Raw genomic sequence first — 14,968 nt, 5'->3', positions numbered from 1 at the left:
CAAAAGAGAGTCTAGGTACAAGCCCCGGGGCTCTTTCTTCTGGGGGCCTGGTTTTCCAGCTGGTATGTCGTTTCCATAGATACTGGGCATATAGGTCAAAGTCCACAGTCTGGCTCAAGATGGAGTCCTGCTTTCAAGACAGAGCCTGTTCTGACTGTTTCCTCCTTCATTATAGCTCCGTGTTACAGCTCAATTTTATTTAGAAAGCAAAGGAAACTATATCCTTGAGTCATGAGGGTGGGCCAACCCTAAAGATGTGAAGAGAAGCCAGATCAATTTTGGTTCCTCTTTTTATATGTTTTTTCTCCTCCCCCTGAGCCTGCCCTGTGCAAACTGGGCTTGCCAGGAGAGCTGTTTGTTTTACCTGAGGTTCTCACTCCGGTCCTCAGACCTTCCTTTGTTCTGTTTTCCTGGACTTTCCCCTTCTTTGTCTTTTAGCCACCGCCCTTCTGGACTCCTTTTTCCTATTCTAACTGACACATCAACATGAATTAACCATAGGTGTGTATATGTCCCCTCCCTCTTGCATCCCCTCCCACCTCCCAGCCTTTCCCACCCCTCTAGGTTACTGCGGAGCCCCAATTTGAGTTTCCATTGGCTATCTATAAGGGCTGGTGGGGAGAGGGGGTCCCAGGATGATCAGTTTGGGCACAGTTCTCTGATGGGCTAATGGTGAGGTCACAGAGTCGTGTCACAGAGGTTAGCGAGATCAGTCCTTAGGTTCCAGGAGGCCTGGGGCTGTGTGCTCATGGTGGTTAGGTACTTAACATCTTCTATTTGGTGGGGATTTTCACAAATGCAAAACAGCTCAGAAGATTTGCATCCGATACTGTTGTCTGGGTCCTTCAGATGGGAGCTACAGCAGAGGATATGGGGGAAGGCCTGTTTCAGGCAGGCTTCATAGGGTCCTGCTGGGTTACAATGTGAGGAACTGCACATTTGTTCTTTATTTGGCTGTGAGAAGAGTCAGGCGGGTGGTTTAAACCTGGAGGAGTAGATGTAGGGGAGAGAATTGAATGCCTTTTCAGCGCTTAGGAGGGAATGGTGTGTTCCGGAGGCGGTGAGGAGCTGTTCTGTGTGAGGGTGAATAGGACAGGTATGTGCGTTGGTTTCATGTTGGCAGGCGTCACCCAAGGACATGTGCTGTAGGGGGCTCTGCATGGCTGGGCGAACCACAGAGCTTTTGGGGGAGGCAATGAGACACAGTTAGGAAGTACACATGTGCAGGTGATAGAGACAGGCAGGGAGGTGTCCCAAGTGCATGGAAGAGGGGGCTCCCTCAGCCTGGATGAGGAGAGGCAGTTGGCCTGAAGAGCCTTCCTAACTCAGAGACAGAACCCATCAAATGAGGGGCTGACTCCGTGGGGAGTGAGAGCGGGCTGTTACCAAGTCCAAGCTCACTCTGCTTGCTGCACGGAAAGTCAGTGATTCTGAGACAAGGCCTTGGGACTAAGAAGAGACTTTATATGGGAGCCAGTTGACTGAGAAGATGGTAAGCTAGTGCCTCAAAATAACCATCTTGTTGGGGCTTGGTTGCCAGGATTTTTATGGATCAGAGATGGAGGGGTGAGGAAACTAAGTAAAAAGACTATTCAGTCCTTGCCAATATCCCCTAGAATGGCAAGCTTCAGGCGGGGGAATTTGTTAGTTTCACTCCCTAACAGTCCTTCACAGGTGAGTAGCTTAGGTTATCTCCCTGCCATTATGTATGCTTGCAGTGACAAAAGTGGCAAGATGAGAGTAAAGGTCATAGAAACAGATCCAACATAAATTCAAAATTAACCCTTCTGGCTTACAGGCCAGGGCGCAGAAAAGTTGGATGATGGACTCCAGGTCATGTAGCCAGCCTGCAAGAGTTCAGAGTGGGGTGAAACCATTGGATGGCATTTCAGGGGACTCTGAAGAGCCCTTGGTCCTCTATGTCTCAGTGCAGAAAAAATTTGGCAAGAGGCAAAGTGATAGATAAGAAGCAATTTATTAGAATAGGACGCTTGAGAGGCCTACAAGTAGGCGGGAGAAAAGGTATCAGGCTGAGAGCTTACTGGGCTACAGTTCTATAATCAAAGGAAAAGGGAGGGGGGAAAACTTCTTTGACTTTCTTGAATAGATGAATTTCTTGAATAGATGAATTTGACTTTCTTGAATGCCATGCTTCCATCATCAGCTTCTCCTCTGGGTTGGGCAGGGAAGATTTCTTGCACCTACATGGTCAGGCTAGGGCCGCAAATGATTGTTTTTTAATGTGTGCAGGAGCATGTCCTAACTTACTGAGCTCACTGGGCAGGATGTGGGGCTCATGTCACCATCGTTTTATTGTTTGGAGGTACATCCTGTGTTTCTGTGTCATGGTTTTGTTGCTAAGCAAGCCTGCTTAGTTTTGTGGTTAAACTAACCTGCTTTTTTTGAGTAATCATTAACTTAAAGGTGTCTCCCATATCTTTTCTACTGCCAATCCCCTAGTGGGATCACTTGTGTGTGTCAGTCTCTCAGCTGTGTCCGACTTTTTGCGACCCCATGGACGATAGCCCGCCAGGCTTCTCTATCCATGGAATTCTCCAGTCAAGAAGACTGGAGGGGATTGCCATTCCCTTCTCCAGAGGAACTGCCCAACCCAGGGATCGAACCCTGGTCTCCTGCATCACAGGCAGTTTCTTTACCGTTTGAGCTACAGGGAAGTCTGTGAGTGGGATCGCTTACTTTGTCCCTTTACTCTGTCCCTGTCAGGGGGGCACTGGGAAATGCCAGCCTTCTATCATCTTCATGGTTTCTCTGCACTGTTCCTCTTCTTTCTGGTCAGTAGTTCACAGTAGACCTCAAGAAAGAAGTCTCCAGCATTATTAGAAAGCTCCTTAAAACAACATGAATGTGAAGCAGTGGGCTCCGCTGATGATGCCCTTCAGGGAACTAGAAGCACTGCCTTTGGAAAAGGCCTCCTTTTGCCTTGGTATGGGGAGAATTCATAGGTGACTGGAAGCATGAAAACTATAATTACCTTTAAACTATAATTACCTTTGTGGCAAAGTCTAGGAACAGACAGTTTCTGATGGTGGTTGCAGAATGGTTGATGAGCACATGAAAGAAAATGCTCTAACTTTATTCTTAGAAAAATGCATATTAAATTATTTCTTGCCTGCCAAATTGACAAATATTTGGAAAGGAAAAGAGAGAATGTCTTCATATGGCAGTGATGTAAATGAAACATTGCTGGAGAGCAAGTATGTTTCAGGAGCTAGAAATATATGTAACCTCTCATCCTGTTCCATCTATGACATTAATCTTTACAAAATAATTGGATATCATTTGTTGACTCCAGGAAGGAAAACTGGCCACTGGGAGGAACATTTTGACTGCTTTGACTCATGGAAATGTATTACTTTTTCTGGAAACACATATATTACTAAAAATAAATTGATCTTTAATTTCTAAGAAATATGTGCAGATGGAGTACTTAGAGTCATTTTTTAAAATAAAATCCTATTCTCAAGGATATGGAAAAATACTCTTCATGTGATATAAGTTTAAAAATCATAGTATAAGACTCAATATATGATATGATCCTATTTTTCTATGAAAACTTTGTCTACATGCATTAGAAATGCTGGTAGTGAATTCACCAATGTCTTAACATTATTTTTATTATTATTATTGAATAGTGGAATTTTGGTTGATTTTATTTTTTCTTTGTGTCTTTTTGTATTTTCCAAATTTCCTATTATATGCTTTTATTTCACAGTAAAAATTTTTCTTAGAACAGACACACACAGATGTTTCCATTCAAGATGGCAGGATGAGTATAGGCATGTATTCCTATTTTCTTCCAAAATTCCTGTGAAATGAAGGGGAAGATGTTAAAGTGAATTCGAACATAATAGTGTTAGTAAAAAAGAAAGGCTGTCTCAGTGGGGACTGACTAGAGGTCAGTAAGCAGATGGATCCTATTTCCAGAAATCAGAGCAAAAGATACCTTAACCTAAAACACACTCAGGGAAGGCACTGGAGAAATGAGTCATTCTTCCCAACAAAATCCCCGAGTAACTGCAATCCAGTAAATAAACACAAAGAGTGGAAATAGGATATAGATCATCCACATTTGGAGTACGAGTCTTGATACAACAAGAAAAACAAAGCACTAAACGTACTGAAATAAAATATACAAACATTGTTTTGTTACTTCTGCCACTGGAAACCAACAATTTTTTAAATCTGACTCCATAAAGAGTATGAACTATCATATAGTAAAAAAAATATCATAAGCAAAGTAAAATAGCAAGCACTAGACTAGGAAAAATATTTTCACATAAAGAATTGACAATTAGTTATAATTTATAGACTTTGTATAAACCACTCTGAGTAAGGCAGTAGAAAAAAATGGGTAAAGATATGCACAGAAAACTCATAGGCAATAAATACAAGTGACTGAAAACTTCTGAAAAGATGCTACATTTCACTAGTATTCAGGAAAATGCACATTGGAAAAGAATATCCGTTTGTTTCATCCATTGATATGGAGACATTACAAAGTTAGGTGAAAACCCAGCAATGATGCTGGTGTGGGAACACAGGTGTGCTTATGGATTTGGTGTGAGGGCAGATGCTGATGTATCCTTTCCAGAAGGCAACTGAGCAGCAGCTTTCATGCCTCTGACCCTGTTCTTTCACATCTAGGGATCAATCACATAGGAGTATTGACACTTGCTCAGAAGGAATTCTCAGTGAAGCTTGTTTGCAGTGGCAAAAAACAGAAACTCCTTAAATACATATCTTTTCCAATAATTATAGTGTAGTCATATGATAGAATTCTTTGAGGCAGACAAAAAGAATGAAGTTATCTTTGAAAAGATATAATTGACAAACCTTTAGCCAGACTCATCAAGAAAAAAAAGAGAAAAGAATCAAATTAACAAAATTAGAAATGAAAAAGGAGAGGTTACAACGGACAATGAAGAAATGCAAAGGATTATAAGAGACCATTATGAAAACTATATGGAATAAAATGGATAACCTGGAAGAAAATGGATAGATTCTTTGAAAAGTTCAGTCTTCCAAGACTGAACCAGGAAGAAATAGAAATTATGAACAACCCAATTACAAGCCCTGAAATTGAAGCTGTGATAAAAAATCTCCCCAGAACAAAAGCCCAGGACCAGATAGCTTCACAGGAAAATTCTGTCAAACGTTTAGAGAAGAGCTAATGCCTATCCTTCTAAAACTCTTTCAAAAAATTGCACAGAAAGGAATACTTCCAAACTCATTCTGTGAGGCAACCATCACCCAGATACCAAAACCAAAGACAACACAAAAAAAGAAAACTACAGGCCAATATCACTGATGAACATAGATGCAAAATCCTCAACAAAATTTTAGCAAACAGACTTCAGCAACACATCAAAAAGTGGATACACCGTGATCAAGTTGGGTTTATTCCAGGGATGCAAGGATTCTTCAGTATATATAAATCAATCATCAGTGTGATATACCATATTAACAAATGGAAAGATAAAAACCATATGATGATCTCAATAGATGCAGAAAAAGCCTTTGACAAAATTCAGCACCCATTTATGATCAAAACTCTTCAGAAAATGGGCATAGAAGAAACCTACCTCAACACAGTGAAGGCAATATATGACAAGCCTACAGCAAACATTATTCTCAATGGTGAGAAACTGAGAGCATTACCTCTAAGATCAGGAATAAGACAAGGGTGTCCACTTTGACCACTATTATTCAACATAGTTCTGGAAGTCCTAGCTACAACAATCAGAGAAGAAAAAGAAAAGGAACCCAGATCAGAAAAGAAGTAAAGCTTTCACTGTTTGCAGATGACATGACATTGTACATAGAAAACCCTAAAGATAGTATCAGAAAATTACTAGAGCTAAAATTTAGCAAAGTTTCAGGATACAAAATCAATACACAGAAATAACTTGTATTTCTATATACTAACAATGAAAAATCAGAAAGAGAAATGAAGGAATCAATCCTATTCACCATTGCAATAAAAAGAATTAAATATCTAGGAATAAACTTACCTAAGGAGACAAAAGAATTGTACATAGAAAACTGTAAGACACTGATGAAAGAAATCAAAGATGACATAAACAGATAGAGAGATACTCCATGTTTCTCGGTAGGAAGAATCAATATTGTGAAAATGAGTATACTATCAAACACAAACTACAGATTCAATGCGATCTCTATCAAATTGCCAATGGCATTTTTCACAGAACTAGAACAAAAAATTTCACAATTCATATGGAAACACAAAAGACCCCGAATAGCCAAAGCAGTCTTGAGAAAGAAGAATGGAAATGGAGGAAAGAATCAACCTTCCTGACTGCAGATTATACTACAAAGCTACAGTCATCAAGACAGTATGCTACTGTCATAAAAACAGAAATATAGACCAATGGAATAAGATAGAAAGCCCAGAAATAAACCCATGCAACTATGGGTACCTTATTTTTGACAAAGGAGGCAAGATTATACAATGGGGCAAAGACAGCCTCTTCAATAAATGGTGCTGGGAAAACTGGACAGCTACATGTAAAAGAATGAAATTAGAACACTTCCTAAAGTGCATACACATAGGAACACCATACACAAAGATAAACTCAAAATGGATTAAAGATCTAAATGCAAGACCAGACATTATAAAATTCTTAGAGGAAAACATAGGGAGAACACTCGATGACATAAATTAAAGCAAGATTGTCTATGACCCACCTCCTAGAGTAATGGAAATAAAAACAAAAGTAGAATGTGGGACCTGATTAAGCTTAAAAGCTTTTGCATAGCAAAGGAAACTATAAGCAAGGTGAAAAGACAGCCTTCAGAATGGAAGAAAATAATAGCAAACGAAACAAGTGACAAAGGATTAATCTCCAAAATATATAAGCAGCCCATACAACTCAATGACAGAAAAACAAACAACCCAATCAAAAAGTGGAAAAAGGCCTAAACAGACATTTCTCCAAAGAAGACATACAGATGGCTTACAAACACATGAAAAGATGCTCAACATAGCTCATTATTAGAGAAATGCAAATCAAAACATCAATGAGATCACCTCACACCGGTCAGAATGGCCATCATCAAAAAGTCTACAAATAATAAATGCTGGAGAGGGTGTGGAGAAAAGGGAATGCTCTTGAACTGTTGGTGGGAATGTAAATTGATATAGCCACTATGGAAGACGGTATGGAAATTCCTTAAAAAACCAGGAATAAAACCACCATATGACCCAGCAATCCCACTCCTAGGCATATACCCTGAGGAAATCAAAATTGAAAAAGTCACATGTATCCCATCATTCATTGCAGCACTAATCACAATAGCTAGAACATGGAAGCAACCTAGATGTCCATTGACAGATGAATGGATAAAGAAGTTGTAGTACATATACACAATGGAATATTACTCAGCCATAAAAAGGACTGCATTTGAATCAGTTCTGATGAGGTGAATGAACCTAGACCTGTTACACAGAGTGAAGTGAGTCAGAAAGAGAGAGATAAATATCATATTCTCATGCATATATATGGAATCTAGAAAAATGTTACTGAAGAATTTATTTGCAGGACAGCATTGGAGAAACAGATATAGTAGATAGACTTATGGATATGGGGAGACGAGAGGAGAGGGTGAGATATATGGAGAGAGTAAAGTGGAAACTTACATCACCATATGTAAAATAGATAGCCAGTGGGAATTTGCTGTATGTCTTAGGAAACTCAAACAGGGGCTCTGTATCAACCTAGAGAGGTGGGATGGGGAAGGAGATGGGAGGGAGGTTCAAAAGGGACGGGATATATGTATATCTATGGCTGATTCATGTTGAGGTTAGACAGAAAACAACAAAATTCTGTAAAGCAATTATCCTTCAATTAAAAAATAAATTAATTAAAAAAGAAAATAATTGAAAAAAAAAGCATACACCAATTTCATATCTCAAACATTTCTGATAGGGTAATTCTCCTCTCCACACACAAAGATATTTATTTCAGCCTAGGTTAACAGGAGAAAACTGGAAACAACCTAAAATATCCATTAGAAAAAAAAATGTAGTTTGAAAAAATGCAGGAAAACCTACACATAATGATGTGTAAATATTTCCATGATATATTGTTGAATAAAAAAGTGATGTAAAGATAAAAAAGAATGAAGTTAGAACTCTATATACTGGCAGGGAGAGATCTCCAGGGTATGTTACATGAGAAAAAAATACAGTCTTATTCCATGAAATTTAAATTTAAGATGGCACTGTTTGTGTGCATGTGTGTGTGTATGAATACAGATGGAAACACATATGTTCACAGTGGTTACCCCTAGGAGGGGACCAGATCAAGTGAGGGCCATTAAGGGAGGTTTCCTGAGTTAGGGTATATGTTTCTTTCTTTTTTTAAATTACTTTTTATTGGAGTATAGTTGATTTACAATGTTGTGTTAGTTTCTGCTGTTCAGCAAAGTGACTCAGTTATATATGCTTCTATATCCACTCTTTTTAGATTCTCTTCCCATATAGGTCATTACAGAGTACTGAGTAGAGTTCCCTGTGCTATACACTAGGTTCTCATTAGTTATCTATGTTATATAGATAGCTATATATGTGTATTTATGTATAATGAAATATATATCTCATTATATATCTGTGTCTATGTAGTAGTGTGTATATGTCAATCCCAATCTCCCAATTTATCCTCCTGCACTTCTCTCTTGGTAACCATAAGTTTGTTTTCTACATCTGTATGTTTCTTATCATTAGAGTTTCTACAAATGCCGTGCATTATTTTGTAATCTTAAAAACCAAAATAATGATTGAAATGGACATACTTCCTGTTTAGAAAAGACTCATTTTAAGAACAGATTGTCAACCCAACATTGTAAATCAGCTATCGGAGAGAGTGATAGTGTTGGTCATTCAGTTGTGTCTGACTCTTTGTGACCTTGTAGACTATAACCTGCCAGGCTCCTCTGTCCATGGGATTTCCCAGGCAAGAATACTGGAATGGGTAGCCATTCCCTTCTCAAGAAGATCTTCCTGACTCAGGGATCAAACCTGGGTCTCCTGCATTGTAGGCAGATTCTTTACCATCTGAGCCACCAGAGAAGCCCCAAATCAACTATAATTTGGAAAAAATAGTTTTAATTCCAAATCTCCAAAAAGAGAGAGAGAAGAGATTGCCTTTGGAGATTAGGTGACACATTCAAAATATATTAGTATTGCCAAAATGTACTATTTGGGGATACTGCCTGGAGTTGGTCAAAGGAAATTATAAAATTCTCAGAGAATAAAATTAGCTTCTAAATACATTGGCTTGTTCCATGAACAGAGAAAAGCATTGTCAGCCAAGACAGAAGTAGGCCACAAATACGTTTGACTCTGAATGAGTAGGAGGAACAATACATGTGGATAAGCAGTCCAAGATGGAAGGAGGTGGGGGGCAGTTGTGCTGGCTGGGCAGAGGAACTGTATACCACAGAAACTCAGAAGTTCCAGAGAGCCAGGCCTGGGGAAAGACAGCGATAGAACCGACACAGGACTGGAATCCCCTGGTGCCACGTTTCTCAGGAGAATTGCCTGGTACCATGTTTCTCAGGAGGGCTGATCACACAGCCAAACACTCCTTAGACCCCTCTCACAGAAAAAGGCAAAGAGATGAGTTGATACCAGTTTGTTTCTGCCCTTCTGTTTATCCCAAGATCATAATCACCTCCAACGCCCCCCTTCTTTTCCTCTGAGTAAACATAGTATGGGTGGCATTGTGATGAGTTTATGTAGATTTGACCTGGTTTGCCATGCCAAGGCTGCTTGTGTCATGTTGGAAGGCAGTTCAGACACAGTCAATGTTTCATGACACTGACACGTCTTCTCCTCTTCATTTTGCAGTTCTCTTCTTGGATTTCTTTCCCTTTTGATTCTATCTGTGGTCAGGAAACTGCTAGTGAAGGGCATTAGCTGCCTGTATTGGGTATAGATGGCTCCCCAAGTGGCTTAGTGGTGAAGAATTGCCCTTTAATGCAGGAGATCCAGGTTCGGTCTCTGGGTCAGGAAGATCTCCAGGAGAAGGGAACAGTTACCCTCTCCAGTATTCTTGTCTGGAGAATTCCATGGACAGAGGAGCCTGGCAGGCTACAGTCCATGGGGTCACAAAGAGTTGGCATGACTGAGCAACTGAAGTTGCACGCAGCTCTTTCCTAAAGCAATCTGCCCCAGACTAGTCTGTGCTCTGCTGGCTCTCTCAAATCAAGCTGGCCCTACTGCCTGAAAAGTGGGGGTACTTCTCATCCTCTCTGAATTTTACTCATGTTTTGCCCTGGGATGCTGACCCTTCTGGGGTGACAATTGGATAATTCTAGAATGGACAGCCCCAGAGGAGGAGATGCTCAAGGACATAGGAATGCTAGCACAGTGCAGAAGGGGGCAGTGCCTCTTTATCCAGGTGCCTGACTCCTGATAATGCTTCCTGCCTTCTCTACCTTAGTGCTAGAATTTAAGAAGTGAGGTTTTGTTTTTTTAATTTTAGTTTCATATTGGAGTATAGTTGGTTAACAATGTTCTGTTAGTTTCAGGTGTACAGCAAAGTGATTCAGTTACACATATAAAAGTGTCTATTCTTATTAAAATCCTTTCCCATTTAAGTTATTACAGAATATGGAGCAGAGTTCCTTGTGCTATATGTCAGGCCCTTGTTGGTTATCTGTTTCAAATATAACGGTGTGTACTTGTCAGCTCCAAACTCCCAACCTATCCCTCCCGCTATCTTTTTCCTTCTGGTAAGCATAAGTTCAGTCTCTGAGTCTGTGAGTTGGTTTCTGTTTTTTAAAATAAGTTCATTTTTGTATATATATATTTTTAGATTCTGCATATAAGTAATATCATATAATATTTATCTTTCTTTGTCTGACTTCACTTAGGATGATAATCGCCATTATCATCTATCATCATAATTTCCAATATCATCCTAAGTGAAGGAAGTCCCTTCAAGCCTGTATATTGTCATTCTGTTTATTTAACTCATATGCAGAGTATATCATGTGAAATGCTGGGCTGGATGAATCACAGGTGGAATCAAGATTGCCGAGAAAAATATCAACAACCTCAGATATGCAGATGACACCACTCTTCTGGCAGAAAGTGAAGAGGAACTAAAGAGTCTCTTGATGAGAGTGAAAGAGAATGAAAAATTGGCTTAAAACTCAACATTCAAAAAACGAAGATCATGGTATCTGGGCCCATCATTTCATGGCGAATAGATGAGAAAATAATGAAAACAGTGACAGACTTTATTTTCTTGGGGTCTAAAATCACTGCAGATGGTGACTGCAGCCATGAAATTAAAAGACACTTGCTCCTTGGAAGGAAAGCTATGACAAACCTACACAGCACAGTAAAAAGCAGAGACATCACTTTGCTGACAAAGTTCTATCTAGTCAAAGCTATGGCTTTTCCAATAGTCACGTATAGATGTGAGAAGGATGACAAAAGAGTGCTACCTAGAAGACATCTGAAGAGTCTTTTCTGATACTTGAAAGTCAGCAGGGAGATCAAACCAGTTAATCCTAAAGGAAATCAATCCTGAATATTTATTGGAAGGACTGATGCTGAAGCTCCAATACTTTGGCCCCCCTGATATGAAGAGCTGACTCACTGGAAAAGACCCTGCTGTTGGGAAAGATTGAGGGCATGAGGAGAAGGGAGTGACAGAGGATAAGGCAGTTGGATGGAATTACTAATGGACATGAGTTTGAGCAAACTCTGGGAGATAGTGAAGGACAAGAAAGCCTGGGTGCTGCAGTCCATGGGGTCGCAAAGAGTCAGACATGACTGAGTGACTGAACAGCAATGTCCAGGTCCATCTGTGTTGCTGCAAATGGCATTCTTTTATTTTTTTAATGGTTTAATAATATTCCACTTTATGTACGTACCACATATTCTTTATCCATTCCTCTGCAGATGGACGTTTAAGTTGCTTCCATGTCTTAGCTCTGGTAAACAGTGCTGCAATGAGCATTGAGGTGTGTGTATCATTTTGGACAGTTTTTCTCTAGATATATGCCCAGGAATGAGTCTGAATGATCGTAACTCTATTTTTAGTTTTTTGAGGAAACTCCATACTGTTCTCCATAGTGGCCACACTGACTTATGTTCCCACCAACAGTGTAGGAGCGTTCCCTTTTCTCCACACTCTTTCTAGCGTTTATTGTTTATAGATTTTTTTGATGCCCATTCTGATTGAAGTGAGGTGATATCTCATTGTAGTTTTAAGTTGCATTTCTTCAATGATTAGCAATGTTGAACATCTTTTCATGTGCCTCTTGGCCATCTGTATGTCTTCCTTGGGGAAATATCTATTTAGGTCTACTGCCCATTTACCTGAATGGTAACCTTGCCAGGGAGAGTATTCTTGGTTGTAGGTTTTTCCCTTTCTTCACTTTATTATTATTATTTTTTATCATTTTCATCTAACTTTACATCATTGACTATGAGTCACTCCCTTCTGTACCATATCCTGAACAATCACTGATGTCTTACGAAGCATAGAACTCATTGGCTGATTCATTCTGTCATTGTATTGCATTAATTACATGTGTGTCTTGTCATCTGACTCTTTCTGACATTCATTACCTTGGATGTCATGTTCTTCTTCCCAGGTTAGATAAGTTTTCACCTATTATGTCTTTTTTTTTACAATTTTATTATATTTTTTTATTTTAACATTTAAAATCTTTAATTCTTACATGCATTCTCCAATACATGAAGCCCTGCCACTCTCCATAACATCTCTCTGGTATCTCCATGCACCAGCTCCATAGCATCCTGCATCAGACATTAGACTTCTATTCAATTCTTACATGATAATTACCATGCTTAGAATGTCATTTCCCAAATCATGCCACACTGGTCCTCTTCATCCAGTCATTCACACATCTGGATGTTTTCCCACTGCATCAGGCGATAAGATTTCCTAAATTCATATATATGATGTTAGTCATACTGTATTGCAGATGATCATGTATTCCTTACATGGCCTGCTACCTTCAACATCATGAATATCAGTAAAGCTCCAGTTATCACCATCTCATCAGAATCTGCATTCAACACTGAATCTTGATTTTACGGCTGAGTAATACATGTGCATTCCCATTTCTATCCATTCATCTGCTGATACATACTTAGGTGTTTCCATTCTAGCCTTATACAGCTCATGACTTATAATGGCTCATTTCATCTGCTGATGTAATCCAGAACATTGGATTGCTGAGGTCATACAGTAGTTCATGATTTGCAATTTCTTATAATGGAATGCTACTACTGTTCTCCATAGTGCATTACTAGTTTGCATTCCCTATCCAACAGTGTAGGAGTTCCTTTTCTCACAGCTCTAGCATTTATCTTGCAGATTTTTGGATCACAGAACTCAATGCTACTAGCTGATTCTGTGTAGAAGGTGCCTATTTCTAACTTCAGCTTTATTGCTTGCAGATTTTTGGATCACAGACACTCTGACTGTGTGAAGTGGTACCTCATTGTGGTTTTGATTTGCATTTCTCTAATAATGAGTGATGTTGAGCATCTTTTCATGTGTTTGTTGGCCATCCGTATGTCTTCTTTGGAGAAATGTCTATTTAGTTCTTTGGCCCAGTTTTTGATTGGGTCATTTATTTTTCTGGAATTGAGCTGCATAAGTTGCTTGTATATTTTTGAGATTAGTTGTTTGTCAGTTGCTTCATGTGCTATTATTTTCTCCCATTCTGAAGGCTGTCTTTTCACCTTGCTTATATTTTCCTTTGTTGTGCAGAAACTTTTAATTTTAATTAGATCCCATTTGTTTATTTTTGCTTTTATTTCCAGAATTCTGGGAGGTGGATCATAGAGGATCCTGCTGTGATTTATGTCTGAGAGTGTTTTGCCTATGTTCTCCTCTAGGAGTTTTATAGTTTCTGGTCTTACATTTAGATCTTTAATCCATTTTGAGTTTATTTTTGTGTGGGGTGTTAGAAAGTGATCTAGTTTCATTCTTTTACAAGTGGTTGACCAGTTTTCCCAGCACCACTTGTTAAAGAGATTGTCTTTACTCCATTGTATATTCTTGCCTCCTTTGTCAAAGATAAGGTGTCCATATGTGTGTGGATTTATCTCTGGGCTTTCTATTTTGTCCCATTGATCTATATGTCTGTCTTTGTGCCAGTACCATACTGTCTTGATGACTGTGGCTTTGTAGTAGAGCCTGAAGTCAGGCAAGTTGATTCCTCCAGTTCCATTCTTCTTTCTCAAGATTGCTTTGGCTATTCGAGGTTTTTTGTATTTCCATACAAATCTTGAAATTATTTGTTCTAGTTCTGTGAAAAATGTTGCTGGTAGCTTGATAGGGATTGCATTGAATTTGTAAATTGCTTTGGGTAGTATACTCATTTTCACTATATTGATTCTTCCGATCCATGAACATGGTATATTTCTCCATCTATTAGTGTCCTCTTTGATTTCTTTCATCAGTGTTTTATAGTTTTCTATATATAGGTCTTTAGTTTCTTTAGGTAGATATATTCCTAAGTATTTTATTCTTTTCATTGCAATGGTGAATGGAATTGTTTCCTTAATTTCTTTTTCTACTTTCTCATTATTCGTGTATAGGAATGCAAGGGATTTCTGTGTGTTGATTTTATATCCTGCAACTTTACTATATTCATTGATTAGCTCTAGTAATTTTCTGGTGGAGTCTTTAGGGTTTTCCATGTAGAGGATCATGTCATCTGCAAACAGTGAGAGTTTTACTTCTTCTTTTCCAATTTGGATTCCTTTTATTTCTTTTTCTGCTCTAATTGCTGTGGCCAAAACTTCCAGAACTATGTTGAATAGTAGCGGTGAAAGTGGACACCCTTGTCTTGTTCCTGACTTTAGCGGAAATGCTTTCAATTTTTCACCATTGAGGATAATGTTTGCTGTGGGTTTGTCATAGATAGCTTT

Source organism: Capra hircus, chromosome 14 (genome assembly GCF_001704415.2).
Source record: "Capra hircus breed San Clemente chromosome 14, ASM170441v1, whole genome shotgun sequence".
NCBI classification, from domain to species: Eukaryota; Metazoa; Chordata; class Mammalia; order Artiodactyla; family Bovidae; genus Capra; species Capra hircus.
This window is presented reverse-complemented; position numbering follows the sequence as displayed.